Consider the following 15,414-nt stretch of genomic DNA (forward strand, 5'->3'; position numbering starts at 1 on the left):
TTCCTCTCTGCAATTTTGGCACATCATGATACATTGTATAATCAGCTTCAATCAGTTGTCTAGTAGTCACTAGAATGATATAACCAAAGTCACAGCCTATTATTTTAGTAAAACAAAAAAATTAATACCACTCACTACTTCATGACAAATACCTATGGTAAAATTAACACAAAAGATTCTAACACATGCACAAGCATTTCCTACATAATAGACTTGTGATTGGGTTTTAGTATGGGGAAGCATTTCAAAGGTACACACACTATTGTCAGCATCTAAGCATAAATCTTCATTTTCTACTCCAGCATTTTCACAGATATATCCTAATTGTCCTTTAGGAATACATGCCTCAGTACTGACTGGCTGCCACTTTTTCTTGGTGTGATCCTAACTTGCCCAAACATTATGGTCTATGGGTCTGACAATTACATTTTGGTGTATGGCTCTTAATGTCAGGCTAGGAAAGATGGTCTTTTCTTTAGCTGCACTGATAGTGAGCACATAAGCTTCAATTTGTTCATGTTGAGGATTGTAAGTGAAGTTTCCTAACTGCCACCACGCTTGGTAATTTTTCTCAAAGTGTGTAGTAGAACTGTTTCTAGCTATTATTTCTCTTACTTCCTGTGGTAATATTCCTGAAGTTCCTTCTCTTAATATTCCTGCAGCTACAGACTGCACCCACTGTTGAGTTTGGAGACATTGTATTGCAAGTGCAAATCTTTTATGGATGACACCAGCATAGTCAATAATCTTGGTGAAATCTTTTGCAGTGGTTAGCTACTAATGTTAACAATTTAACTGCCAATGATTGTGTTTCTGCCAAAGTGAGCAAAGATGATCTTAAAGGGACTTTGAATTTTCCTAGATCAGATGTGACAGCACTTAGTTTATTCACTAATACTTCTTGATCTATGGTGTTTAATACACTTAATCCTGTGCCAAACCATCCCGTTACATCTCTTTGAATTCTGGTACAAGGGGATCTGGCCATCATCTATACATGCCAGTCTTTAAGGCTTTGTTGAATACAGGGCTGACAATCTTTTTGTATGTTTGATATGTTTACTTAAAGGTGTATTGGAACCCTTTTCAGTGAATATATGGGATCTAACAACAGCTTCTGCTCATTTGAGTGCTTAATTACATATGGTCCAGCATAAGTTAAATTGTGGACACTCTCACAGGCTAAAGAAGGAGTTGTAAAACTGGTGGTGGTCTTAGTCAATGGGGTGGTAGGAGATTTGCTGGTTGGAAATCTCCTGGTTATATTTCCTTCCCTGAATGTCCACTGGCACATCACAGAAACTGATTTATCTAGAGTGAAGGTGTGCCAACACTGATCAGCCACTAATTACATTTCACAGTAACGTCAGTTCTGGGTGACCATCTAATCCGTGCCTATTAAAACACTTGCATTGTATGGGGTACCAGGATTTTACCAATTATTCAGTACCTTTGTTCCTTGGAGGACTATAACAGATGCATTGTATTGGTTCAGTTCAGATGAATTCAGAATATCTGTATTTATAGCAAATCATAGACTAGAATTCCCATTATAGGCCTGAGACCATAATAATTTTGGGGCAAGAGTTTGATTTAACACTAATGTACTTATCAGTCCAAGGATCAGCATTGAGGAGGCTTGATAGTAGATGATTCCTCTCCCGAGGTCCATGCTTCCTCTGGAACTCTCTTGACTCGAGAGTAGTGGATCCCCGTGGGTTTCTCTTTCACCCGGATCGTGTGGAGGTTGTCATCAGCACCTGGTAGGGTCCATCCCACTTCTCCCACAGTGGATCTCCTGAAAGATTCTTAACATATACCTGATCACCAGGGTTGAATGGATGTAACTTACAATCAGGCTGCTTGGGTTGGTGTTCTAACACCACTGTAGCATTTTTCTGCAATTGTTTTCCTACAGCCATAACATGATCGTACACATACTGATTACTGATTTGATCTACAGCTTCACTGTTCACAGTTTGCATCATGTAGGGTCTGCCCAATAGAATTTCAAATGGTCTCAGTTTCCCTTTTGATCTTGGCTTGACCCTTAGCTTGATTAAAGCAATAGGTAAAGCTTGATACCAATGAAAATTTGTTTCTTGACATATTTTAGATTCATCTTTTCTACTTGCCCACTTGCTTGGAGTCTGTAGGGCATATGCAGTTGCCAATTGATTTTTAGTGCTTTACTTATTGCTTGTACAATTCATGCACAGAAGTGTGAACCTCTATCTGAAGAGATGCTCTTAGGCATTCCAAACCATGGTATAATCTCATTCAGCAAGACTTTAACCACTCCTTTTGATTCATTTTTTCTACATGGGAAAGCTTCAGGCCATCCATAAAATGTGTCAGTCAAAACTAAGAGATAACAGGACCCCCCCCTTTTCTTGGGAGCTCAGAGAAATTAATTTGCCAAGTTTCACCTGGGAAATGCCCTTTACTTATTGCCCTTTGGCGTATTTCTGTTCCAGTATTAAAGACAAAGTTCACATTGGGATGTGACTTGCTCTATTGTGATAAATAAATTTGGTCCTGCCACTCTAGTCCTTAAATGCTAATAGAGTGAGTCTAAGCCCCAATAGTTTTATCATGTTTTACTTTTACAAATTGCCACACTAATTTTTCTAACAGTATTAACTGACCTGTTTTTAGTTAACCTCATCTATTGTCTAACACCTTACCTTCATTTTCATGTGTCCATTTATAATCTGTTTCTTGATATTCTACCTGTTGATCTGTGTCTAGTTCTTCTAGCACTAAAGCTGCTACTGATAGTTCTTTACTTCTTGCAGCAGCTAATTCAGCTTCTGCATCAGCTTTTCTGTTTCTTATTTCCAGGACAGTGTTACCTTTCAGATGTCCTTGGCAGTGCATAATTGCCACCTGAGAGGGGAGTTGTACAGCTTCTAATAATCATAGAGTTTCTTCAGCATACTTCACAACTTTTCCTTGAAGAGTTAAAAGTCTTCTTTCTTTCCAAATTGCTCCATGAGTGTGAACTATGCCAAAGGCATATTTGGAGTCAGTCCAGGTGTTAATTTGTTTTCCTTCTGCCAATCCTAAAGCTCGAATGAGAGCTATCAGTTCTGCTTTCTGGACTGAGGTTCCTGCAGGCAAAGGATTTGATTTGATTACCTCAGTAGTGGTGGTCACAGCATACCCAGCCATCTTCACACCTTGTCTTATGAAACTGCTGCCATCGGTAAACCAGCCTTCTGCATCCAGGGGTGGTTCTTCTTTAAGGTCCAGGCAGCTGGAGTGCAGTGCTCCGATGGTTTCCAGGCAGTCCTGCACGACAGGTGCAGCCGAGATTCTTCCTTCTAGGAATGAAGCTGGGTTAACAGTGTTAGTCACCTGAATGGTTATGTCATCTGATTCAGCCAGGATTACCCGATATTTCAGGAATTGGGAGGGTGACAGCCAGTGATTTCCTTTCTGTTCCAGTACTGTAGATGCTGTGTGGGACACTAACACAGTCATTTTCTGTCCCATTGTACATTTCCTGGCTTCTTCTCTATTTATGATCATTGTTGGTACTGCCCTTAGGCAGGTGGGCCATCATTTGCTTACTTCATCGAATTGCTTGGAGAAGTAGGCCACTGTTCTTTTGTGTGGCCCTTGTTGCTGAGCCAGGACCCCCAGAGCCATTCCTCGTTGTTCATGGGAGAACAACCAAAAGGGCTTCGTTACGTCAGGCAATCCCAACGCCGGGGTCCTCATGAGTTCTCACCTCAGCTGTTTGAAGGCTCCACTTGCTTTGGGGGTCCAGATGAGGTTGCCCTTAGTCATTTTCAGCAGGTCATATAAAGGCTTTGCAATTAGCCCATACTGATATATCTATAAACAACACCAACCTGTCATTCCTAGAAAGGCTTGAAGGTTTCTCACCATCTGTGGTTTCAGTGTCTGGCAGTTTCCTTTCTTGTTGTCCCCAGTGATCATTGTCCTTCAGATACTTTGTAATCCAGGTACACCACTTGTTTCTGCACTGGAAGTGCTTTCTGTTGAGAGACTCGATACTCAAATGAGTCCAAAAAGTTTAAGAGGTTTACTGAGTATTGGGCACATTCTTCTTGTTTTTCAGTAACAATCAATAGATCATTCACATATTATAAAAGTACACCCTCTCCTGGTGGTGACTGCCATTGTTCCAATTCTTTAGCTAATTAATTCCCAAAATTGTGGGAATATTTCCTAACCCTTAAGGTAACTCTGTCCAAATGAGCTGAGTTTTCCCTCCTGTGGTGGGATTTTCCCACTTGAAGGCAAATATCCTTTGACTTTCCTGTGTTAAGGGAAGGCAGAAAAAGGCATCTCTTAAGTCTAATATTGTGAACCAAATTACACTTTCTTTTAATATTGTTAATAAGGTATATAGGTTTGCAACAGCTGCATGTATGTTTTAGCTATTTTATTTACTGCTCTTAAATCCTGAGCCAACCTATGTGTTCCATTTGTCTTTTTGACTGGTAAAATTGGGGTGTTGAAATCTGATTCACACTCTACAAAACCTTAATTTCAAAAAAATTGTCTATTATTGGCTCAATTCCTCTTCTATCTTCCAGCTTCAGTGCTTATTGCTTCCTAACTACTGGGTTTGCTCCTGTCCGTAATTCTATTTCAATGGGAGCTGCTCTTTTTGACTTTCCTGGTGTTTCAGTAACCCAAACTCCTGGGTATACCTGATCTAAAATTTGATTGACATTTGAATTACCCTGGCTTGGCTCCACATAGCTCATTGCTAAACTCAGAGCTGCTATTAATTGTTCTTCCTTTACCTTAAGTTCAATTTTACCTTGTTTGAATTCTATTACAGCTCCCAGATTTTCTAGTAGGTCTCTGCCCAATACGAGTTTGGATAAATTTGGTAAATACAAAACCTGATGCACACCCATTTGTTTTCCAATTTTGAACTTTAGGGGTTTCAGAAGAAAGCTTTTCTGATTGGCCAGTGGCACCCACGACTTAAACATATTTATCACTTTTAGGTATTAATTCAAAACAGAAAATGTAGCCCTGGTGTCAATTAGAAAATCTAATTCTTCTTTTTCTTCCCCTAGTTTAATTTTTACCAGCAGGTCCCCTAGGCACTGGCCTGCCAGCCCCCCCCTTCACTCAGTACTCTGTAAGCAACAACAGCCTCTCCTGTGCCTGTGTTTCCACCTGTTAATTCAGGGCATTCTTGCTTCCAGTGTCCCTCTTTTCTGCAATATGCACACTGGTTCTGACCCAGCCTTGTCTGTCAGGGAGGCAAACCTTACATCTGTTACACAAGGCTCATACATATAACTAACAATTGCAAAACTGACAAATCTTAATTCTAGGTCTTATCCAAAGTGATGTGCTTATAGTTAACTCTTCAGCACTACCTCTCATATAGCAACTCTTAGCATGATAATACCTTTAACTATGTGCTCCTGGATGTTTCAAGGTAAGCAAGATATACCAGGTACACAATAACAATACTTGGCCAAATACAAACAAAACCAGACCAGAAGACCAGCCCAGCCCAGAGGGGATATTCCCCTGGGAGAGCGTCCTCTCCCGTGTCCCCCGCGAGACGGCGTCCCGCCTCGACTCACGGGTATCCAGAACCAGAATAACCAGAACCAGAACAAACAAAACCAGAACCAGATACAAATACCTTTTATCAATAGGCAGTGTTCTTGTCCAGCCCCCGCAAGAAGCCACCGAAGAAGGGAGCCCCTTCGGGTAAAAAGACTTACCCGAGGGCGCCCAAGGGGGTCCCGTCCTCCAGGGGATTCCGCAGCCGGGTGGAGAAGGTGTCCTGCCGCGGTCGCCAAATGAATCCGAAAAATCGGTCCAAGAAACTGCTCAGAGATTTTTTATCTTTAAGCAGCAAGGTATTTGTTTATTCAACGTTGGGAGCAAGCCAGCTCGCGCTGGACAAACTTGCTCAAAGGCTTCACACAAAATCAGCATTTTTATACAATCTTCAGCTGTGATTAAATTCATATTCAATGATTCCAACATCTATCTCTGCATATTAATAATAGGTGGAGTATAGGTGGAGCTCAGGCGGGGCTTGGGGCGGTGCTTCTCTTGGCCCTCAATTTTGGTGGGTCTGGGGGCTTCAACTCATCTTCCTCAGCTTGACCTTCCTTCTTTTCCATTGTTCTTGACCCGCTCACTGAAGCTTGGAGAAAGCCCTGGCTCCAGGCCTATTTCTTCTATTCAAATGTCTACCTGATCCTACTGCATTTCTAATTTATTGCCTCTAGGCCTATTACATGTTCTTGTACTATTCTCTTAAGCTTTGGTCCAGTAAGTAGAACAGAACAAGCACAGATCGTTTTGGATGTTGGTAGCTTGTTAGCAGGCCCAAATTTCTTAGTTAACTCTTTTGGGCCTGGCCTCCTGTTTCAGATCCTGGAGTGGCATGTTGGGTTTGAAATAAGAGTAAAGGACAATTTAGTCAGAAACGATTCCTGTTGTTGGTGGCACAGGGCAAAAGGAAAATGGGCCTTTCTTTCAACCATTAAAATTTGGAATTGGTAAATGGGTGTTGGCCCTTCAGTTTCTTTATGTGCCTGACTGTGCTGTACCATTCCTAGGCAAGAGATGGATTTAGTGAGTTAAATGACATTTGAAAAAGGAAAAATCCAAGTTAGTGGGTTCAGCTGCTCTGTCATTTCTGGGTTTTGGTGTCATTGTGTCACTCAGGGGTCCTGAGGAGGGTGAAGCCCTTCTGTGCAGGACATGGAGATGGTCCCTGGCTTGTCCAAATGCATTAAATGCTGCTGCTGAAGGAACCCCCCCAGTGATTTTATCTGCATTGACCCCCTGGAGCCCACGGGCACCTGCTCCTGCCTGGACAGTAACCAGGAGTTTCCTTGGACTGGTGTCCCTCAGGAAGGACGTTTTCACCCCTGTTTCTGAGGCTTTTAATAGTCTTTGATCAATAAATATTTCTCCATGTGATTTCTCCTGTGGTGTCTTCTTGAAGCCTGAAGCAAGCAGAGGAGGGGATGCCAAAGATCCGCCCTCCCCTCTCTATTGTCACTCTGCACCCCCCAGGCCCTTCCTCTGCAGTGTCCTGTCTCCCTGGACGTCCCCCCTGGAACTTGTGCCCTTCCCTGCTGGCACGGGTGGGCACACCCCCCATCCCAGTCATGTTCCCAAGCACTGCCAGGGCCACCTGGGTGACCAGCAGGACATGAGTGGGGGTGGCTTGTGAGAGAGTCCCCAAAGGCTCCCTGTCCCCAGAGAGCAGAGCCACGGGGACCAGGGCAGGTCCCCCAGCAGGTCCCACTGCAAATGGCCCGGTTTGTGCTCCAGGGAGGAACAGGCAAGGACCCAGCTTGGGAGAAGATGCTCCAGGAAAGGACCAAGAGGGTCCAAGACACAGGATTTGGGGCAGGAACACACCTCAGTGCCCCCTCACATACATGTGGTGTGAGTGAGAACAGCCCAGGGCAGAAACACCCACCTGCCCGGGGGCCCCAGCAGTGGGTCAGCACCAGGCTGCAAACAGGGCAGGGCAAAACTTGGCCCTGCAGACCCCACAACCGAGGCCAAAGAGAGACCAGCCAGGCCACCACCCCCAGCCCAGCCTATTGCACCTCCGGCCACAAGAGTGGGGACCAAAGCTGTGCTTCTCCTTCCTCCTCTGCACCCAGGAGCCCCAGCCCGGGGCACGATCCTGCCCCCAGCAGCACAGACTGCCAGGTCCCTGAGCCCCTGGGGCAGGAGCTCCTCGGGGTGCAGCCCCTGGGCCCTGCAGCACCACAACCTCCTGTAGGGCTGCCCCTGCCTGGGCTCCAACTGCCCAGCACGAGGGAAACCAGGAGCCAGAGAGCAGAGCTGGGGGCCTGCAGAACATCAGCATTTCCTGCCCTGCACAGCCAGGACAGTTTTCCAGAGCTCACTTAAAACAGCCCCTCCAGAACTTTCAGGGTGTTCCACAGGGCCCAGTCAGTCCCAGGATGATCCCAGTCAGTCCCAGGATGACCCCAGTCAGTCCCAGGATGACCCCAGTCACTCCTGGTTTCTCCCTGGGCCTGCATGGAATGAAGGGGCCAAGGTGACACTGCAGGGCCTCGTGGAACCAAAGAAGCCTGAGACATTTGGGAACCTCCTGCAATCAAGGGACAATTGGGAGCCTGCAGGGCCTCCTGGAAAAAAGGGACCCTGAGACACTGTGGAAACTCCTGGAATCCAGGGGCCTTTGTGACATGGGGGCCTCATGGAACCAAAGGAACCTGGAAACATTTGGGGAAGTTGTGGAATCAAGGGACCATTGTGACACTGCAGGGCAGGATGGAATTACAGGCACACTGGGACACTGTGGCAGGACATTCCCCCCTGGAATGGGACCAAGACAATGCCCTATTTGCAAATGTATCAGTGCTGAGCTGAGAGGGGCCCAGGCCAGGCCAGGAGATGTTGGAACCAGTCTGGGTTCAACCCTGAATTAACATCCTGATGGTGAGGCAACCCCTGGAGTCCAAGGGCTGTCAGTCCATCACTTTATACTATAAAGTTCCAGTCCCCTTTCCCAGGGGCAGGTTCTTCCAACATAACCCCTCTTGGGGTGTATGAGTGGAGATTCCTCCCTTGGCTGGGGACCCCCCCCCGAGGTCAGTCCTCGAGGGTGAGCAAAAGAGATCTCCCCAGGAGCCTTGGTCTGGGGGAGTTACATCAAATGTCTACTAAACAATTATTTCTTTTTTGCCAGTTTTAGTATAATTGCTTCAACAATCTTATACTGTACTACTGATAGTTTTAGTGTTTATATTGTGTAGTAAATAATTCTGATTAAAATCTTTTGTCTGTTCATCTGTGATAATGAATAGTTCATTTTATATCAATATTTCTGATTTTCCATCATTAAAACCTGCAGGACAAAAGTGGTTCAATCACAGCTCTGTAATTCCTTAAATTCCAACCCTTGGCATAATCTGGGGCTGAGATTGGATCCAGCCGCCCCCAGGCTCCTCTCTGAGCAGGAGTTTAGAGAGCCAGGGAGTCCTTTCTGCACCTCGGGACTCAAGGGCAGGACTTCTTTAATGAACTTTGTCTGAGCCTTCCACTCCCCCCGGCAACAGGGGATGACAGGGAAAAGGGAGGGGAAAGGGGAGAAAAGGTGGAAAAAGGGGGTGGGACCCCTTCAACTGAGCGGTTGAGGGGGTGGGACCCCCAGAGCAGAGCACGGGGAAGCTGTGGTTTGACAGGACGATCGGAAAGGGGTGGGAGAGAAGGGAAAAGGGGTGGGATCCCCAAAACTGAGTGTGAGGGGGGTTGCGACCCCCAGCCTAAGTGGGAGAGGTTGGGAGCCCCTGGCTGAGCACAGGGGGTCTGGGGGTTGGGGGAACGTTGGGAAAGAGGAGGGAGAGGGGGGAAGAGGGAGGTGGGACAGAAGGTCGAGGGGTCCCTTTGTGTCCCCCATCACATGAGGCTTGGAGGGATTCCCTGGAGCTCAGGGGGGTTGGATCCACACTGGGAGTGTCCCTGTCCATCCCTGGGGGTCTGATGGGACACGTCACAAGACCCTGCCCTTAAAATTTGGGGCTTTTCTCGTATAAAGTGCTGGACTGTCAGTCAGGTGTGTCCAGGCTGTGCCAGCCCAGCAGCCTTGGTGAAGTTCTCAGGGGTGTCACCTGTTTGTTCCTTTGTCCGGGGATTTTCCCAGCTCTGCCACATCTTCCCCTCCCTCTCAGGATGTTTCCCTTTGGGATTGAGGAGTCAGGCTGGTTTCAGCATTATACAACCCAAAAGCAGCGTGACCCCCCTTCTTCATTTCCTGCCGGGGGTTTTGTAAACAGGGCCTTGTTGGAGTTGTTTTACCCCATTCCAGGCAGAGCATCCTGCTACAGGACCCCCATGGGACCCTCTATGCCCTTTCTCACCCTTTTCCTCACTGTCCCACCCATTTCCCACCCTCCCTGCAATCCCCTGCTCCCCCCACAGCTCAGTTTGGGGGTGGCCCCCTCCCCCACCCTGCTCAGTTCAAGGTCTCAGCGCCTTCTCACTCACTTTGACAATGCAAAGCTCGTCCCTTTTCCCCCCTCTCCCACCCCTTTCCCATCAGACCCCCAAACTCCAGCTGCCCCAGTTGCTCCCACTAAATCTGGGAGTCCTACCTCCCCCTTTCTCTCAGTTTTGTGGGTCCCACCCCCCTCCTTCTCCATTTGGGGACCCCAGCTGTTCCGATCCGCTTCGATGCAGAGGGGAACCAGGTTCTAAAACACTCCCATAAGCCAGGTTAAGGCACAAACGAGGCCAGATGCTGGATCCCAAAACGAGAATTCCACTTTGTTTTGGAACACAAAAGAGCAGAGAGAAAGAAGGGAGATAGGACAGTGGGACAAGCTAAGGGGAACTGTTAAAAGCACAGGACAGGAGTTAGCAGCACCAGGAAGTGCCGCTGCCTTGCAAGCTGGTAGATCTCTGCTGGGCTTCTGCCCTGGTCGCCTTGTAGCCTCCGAGGAACGATCCCAACCCGCAGGGGAAGGGGGTGGCAGCAGCTCCCGCAGCAGTCCTGCAACAGCTCCCCACAGTCCCCGGGCACGGCCTTAAATCCCCTCGCCGTGGGACCCCTGGATGCCCCCTGGCCCCTTCACCAGGATCCAAGCAAAGGTCTCCTGGCACCGAGATGGGCCCCGAGTGTCCCTTGGCTGGTTCCCCGGTCTCCAAGCGAGATCCGCCTGGCACACCTTCTCCCATTTTTGGATTGTCACAAGTTTTTCTCTTGTTTGCTCCTCTGCCTGCCTCTGCTGGCTTGCTGGGTGCCTCCTGGAGCTTTTGCAAGGAGCTCGGCTCCTGCAGCAGCCCGGCTGTGGCACCAAGGCTTTGGAACTCTGCTAAGGGAAAAGGTGAAGTTGCTGTTGGGCCAATGTTCCAGTGCTATTGCTAAGGGAAAATGTGAAGCTGCGGTGGATGGGGAGGATGTTGAGTTGCCCTGGAACTGGCCCAGTTGAATTAAAGTGCAGGTTGAAGGGTCGGTGCTGTTGCTAAGAGAGCAGCCCTGTTGCCGGGGAGCAGCCAATGGGGAGCTGCCCAGAGGCAGCCAATGGGGAAGCTGCGTGGTGGCGCGAAGGGCCAGCCAATGGGAGAGTGCGATGGAGCCAAGTGTAGCCAATAGCCAGCCAATGGGACCCCGAGCGGACGGGCAGCCAATGAGGAGCTGTGGCCGGGAAGGTGCTGAGGGACTGCGCATGCTCTGGGCCAGTCCCCGTGGGGGGCTTTTCCCAATTGTCCCCTGTTCAACTCCCTTCAACCTCCAACCCTGATAATTCCTGGCATCCCCCTGTCACTGCAGAGATCCACGTGGGTTCTGCACTTGACCGCCCTGGGGCAGGGGGTGAGCAGGGCATAACCAAGCTCAGGTGTGGACACCTGACATTTCTGGGGATGCCTAGAAGAGAAGCTTTGGGCAAGGTGACTGTGGTTAAACCTGTCTGGCCATCCAGGGACAGCCAAGTTGCTCTCTCCCTTCCCCTCCTCAGTCAGACAAGAGGAGAAAAGCAGGTGAAGAAATCCTTGGTCAACAGAAAGGGAGATTAACTGGAGAGAGGAAAGCAAAAAGCAAAGGTCACGTGCAGAAACCAAGAAAACCCCTGGGAGGCAAGAATTCAGTCCATGGAGAGGTTTCCTTGGAAGACAAATGTATTAATGAAGGACATCCACGTCTGCCCCCTGCCCACCTTCCTTTCTGCCTTCCTTTCTCTCAGTTTATTGCTGATCATGCCATCCCATGGAATGGAATATCCCTTGGGTCAGTCCAGCCCAGCCCTCCCAGCCATGTCCCCTGTGAAACACTTGCCCAGCAGAGCCCATTGGGTGGGGGTGGTTGCAGAGACGCTCCCTGTGGGGCCAGCACTGCCCAGGGACAGCCAAAGCCTTGGGCTGGGACCAACAGCGCTGCAGCCACGAGCACCAACCCAGCAGGACAGGGGCTGCTCTGGGCAAAGGGAACTGCAGCCCAGCCACAGCCAGGGCAGGGCTGCTCAGGGGGCTCTGCCAGCCTCTGGTATTCTGGGACTCAATGAAGCTTTTCCTTGGAGAGCTCTTTGAAGGCCCAAGTGAGAGAGAGGCAGAAGTGCAGCTGTCAAATGCAGCAGGATAAACACAGCAGTTCCTGTGAGGAACATTTCTGCCTTCAACCTCCAGTTAGGAAATGTGTTGGATAGATTTGATGAAACAAGCTTCCTTTTCTCTGGTCCTGTGGTAGGTCACAAAAAGGAGGGTGATGGATGGGTACGGTGCTGTGTGATCAGTTGTATTTCAGCAACTCACTATCCAGAAGGATGTTGGTGGCTGTGAAGGGGCTGTGAGGTCACTTCTGCCCCTGGAGGGGAGAGGCCAAGAGCAGGAAGGTGTCTGGGGAAGGGCCTGTGAGGTCCCTTCTCTCTGCAGGAGCTGATGGCTCAGCCCGTGACTCAGGGCTGGGCCAGGGGCTCTCCAGCTGCCCCTGCCCTGGCCTGTGACAGCCCAGCACAAGGCCCCTGGCTGGCACAGCCCTGGGAGATCCCCTGTGCCTGAGGGCCTGGGCTCCCTCCAGCAACGGGGCTTCTCTTTGGGCTGCCCCGTCCCTCGTGCTGAGCGCAGGATGGGACAGCAGCAGGCACAGCTGGGCCCTGTCTGTGCCCGCAGCTGAAAGGAGCAGCCTGGGCACAGCACGGGGAGGCTGCTGCTGGCAGGGCACAGCAGAGGGCCCGGGCAGGCTGGGCACTGGCACCCCCTTGTCCTTCCCTCAGCGTCACCCCCCAAGGCAGTGCCCCCGGCAGAGCCCTGAGCCAGGCGGGAGGGACAGGATCTGCCTTCCCCGGGCTGGGGGTCAGGGCTGGGCCTTTCTGCTGCCTCCAACCAAGCCAGGCTGTGCTCAACATCTCAGCTGCCTGCACAGAGCCTTTGCCTCCCTGCACTCACGGCCCCCAAGGTTCTGCTGGAGAGTCCCTGGGGAGGCTTTGTCAGGAATGGTCCTTGGGGGGCTCCTGAAGGCTCCAAGGGACTGCAGGGTTTTCCAAGGCCTTTGGGTTTTGCTTTGGAATCTCGCAGAAGTTTGTGCAATCCTGACCTCCAGTTCTCTGCTCTAATGAGTCCCTGAAGAGGCTTGGTCAGGAAGGGCCCTCAATGGGGCTCGTTAATGCTTGAAGGGACTAAAGGTTTATTCAGGTCCTTTGCCTTTCCTTTTGACCCTGAGTCTAGGAGAGGTTTGATCAATCATGGTCTCCAATTCTCTGCTTTAATTAGTCCCTAGAGAGGCTTTGTCAGTAGGTCCTCCAGGGTTTTTAAGGAGCTTTGGGATTTCCTTTGGAAACTGAGCCTTTGAGAGCTTTGTGCAATCATGGCCTCCAATCCTCTCCTCCAACCAGTCCATGAGGAGCCTGTCTTGGGAATGGCCCTCAGTGGGACCCATTAATGCTTTGAGATACTTTGGGTTTTCCTTCTGACTTTCACTTCTGGACAGGTTTGTGCAATCTCCCCTCAGTACCTGAGGTTCAAGGACTCAGCACCAAAAGCCCCCCGGGGCTCATTCAGATAAAGCAAATCCTAACAAACCACGGCCCTTCCTGGGATTTTCCTCCAGTCTAGACAGTGAATTAGGAATGTTGTCCCATGGAATCAGGGGACCATTGTGACATTGCAGGACCCCAGGGAACTCTTTTGCCTGCGACGAGGGTCAGCACAAGAGACACCGACACCAACTTTGGAGAACAAGTGTGTAATTTTCCTGCAGTGCAAAGCAGCAAAGAATGACAAAAGGCTGAGCTCAGTAACGCACCTCATCGTTCCTACCAAGAGTGCCTGGAGTGAGTAGAAAAGCTCCCTGCCCAGTTGCCCTCATCTGTTCCCCTCAGCCAGGCCCGCCCGGCAGCGGGGGAGCCCCGGTCGCAGCCAAGGGTTGGAGAACCCCTCCCGGGCACGGGGAATCCCACCCAGGGCGTCCACTCGTAGGGGAGGGCTCCATCTCTGCTGGGAGGGGGTCCAGCTTTTCTGGCCTTGCAGAAACAAGCTCACAGAGCTACGAGTGTGCAAAACCATCTGGCTCCCTTCTCCTCCTGGGTTCCACCCACAGCCTGGCCAGGGCTTAAGGGGAAATCCCAGGCAGTCAACCTGCCCCATCTGCTGCCAAACAAGGCCACACATCCACTGCCAGGGCCTTGACCACTCTCTAAAGACAGAAAGATAAAGATCACATTTTGCTCACAATCAGACAGAAGATTTGATTAATCAACACATACAAATATCATTCACTAATGAGCTGAGACTCACAGATCTCACTAATAAGCACATTTATTTTGTTCAGGGGCAGATACACGAGGAGTCTTTCCACACTACATCTTTGACCAACAAACATACACAGTTTTAGCTAAGGAGCAAATACAGGGATAAACAGACTGTTAGGTTGGAAGGTTCATCTAGAGCTCAGCTTTGGCTCAGGGCCTGTTGTTCAGCCTCAGCACTTCAGTGACAGCCACACAGGGCTTTACATGACACACACAGTTTCCAGATTCATTAGAGATTCTCCCTTACTTAAGACATAGATGTTACTTTGCTTTACACAGTCCCCCCCCCTATTGCAAGTCCTTAGTTGGTCCTTTGGGGTCTCCTTCAGGGCTCTCTGGTGGGTTTTTTGGTAGCTGGTGCCCCCCAAAGTTGAGGTGTCCACTTCTTGACCTCGGTTCTGAGCAGACACAGTGTCATTACCTTTCACCACAAAGACTGGAACGTTTGGGTTTGATCTTCTCTGGGCCCACAGAGCTCAGCTTCCATCCTGTTTGCTTAGTTACATCCCTGATCCAATTCTCCAGGACCTCTCCAAGATTACAGTTCTCCTTCCTTGGCCATAGAGAAATGTTGGGAGCAGTCTTCTATATCCCACATCAAATCCCCCCTTTTTTCAGACTAAGCTCCTGAAGGGATGGAGTGACTTAGGAGCTTTATTTCACTTTACAGCTCAAGGCATTAGAACAGCTACAGCACTGAATCCTGATGCAAGCTGAAATACAAATGCCCTTCCAGCTTTGGGGCAACCCTTCACAGGTGTTATTTCCACACACCAATCCCACCCCGTTCCTTTGGGGACCGGCCAAGGATCAGTCATTTCCCCAGCAGGAAGGGTTTGAGGACATTGGGGGTGATTTCCCACCAACGGGCCACTCTCATTAACACAATCCACTTGTCCTGTTCCTTTAGTGGGGGTTACAGCTTTGGACACAGGCAGGATTGTCAGAGGTGGTGGGGGGTACTTGCACACTGACTGCTGGGTCGACTTTTTGGGGAACACAAGTGCTCACCCAGTGACCAGGAATCATTTCTGCCAGAACAGGGAAGGCAGAAATGGTGAATGGCTTCCTTGTCTTTTCAGGTAAAGGAGTGCACACCCAGCAATCCCTTGGAGGCAACACTTGGGTCACGTTTGAGACTGAAAGGAGATGTAAA

Source organism: Pseudopipra pipra, chromosome W (assembly GCF_036250125.1).
Source record: "Pseudopipra pipra isolate bDixPip1 chromosome W, bDixPip1.hap1, whole genome shotgun sequence".
Classification (NCBI taxonomy): domain Eukaryota; kingdom Metazoa; phylum Chordata; class Aves; order Passeriformes; family Pipridae; genus Pseudopipra; species Pseudopipra pipra.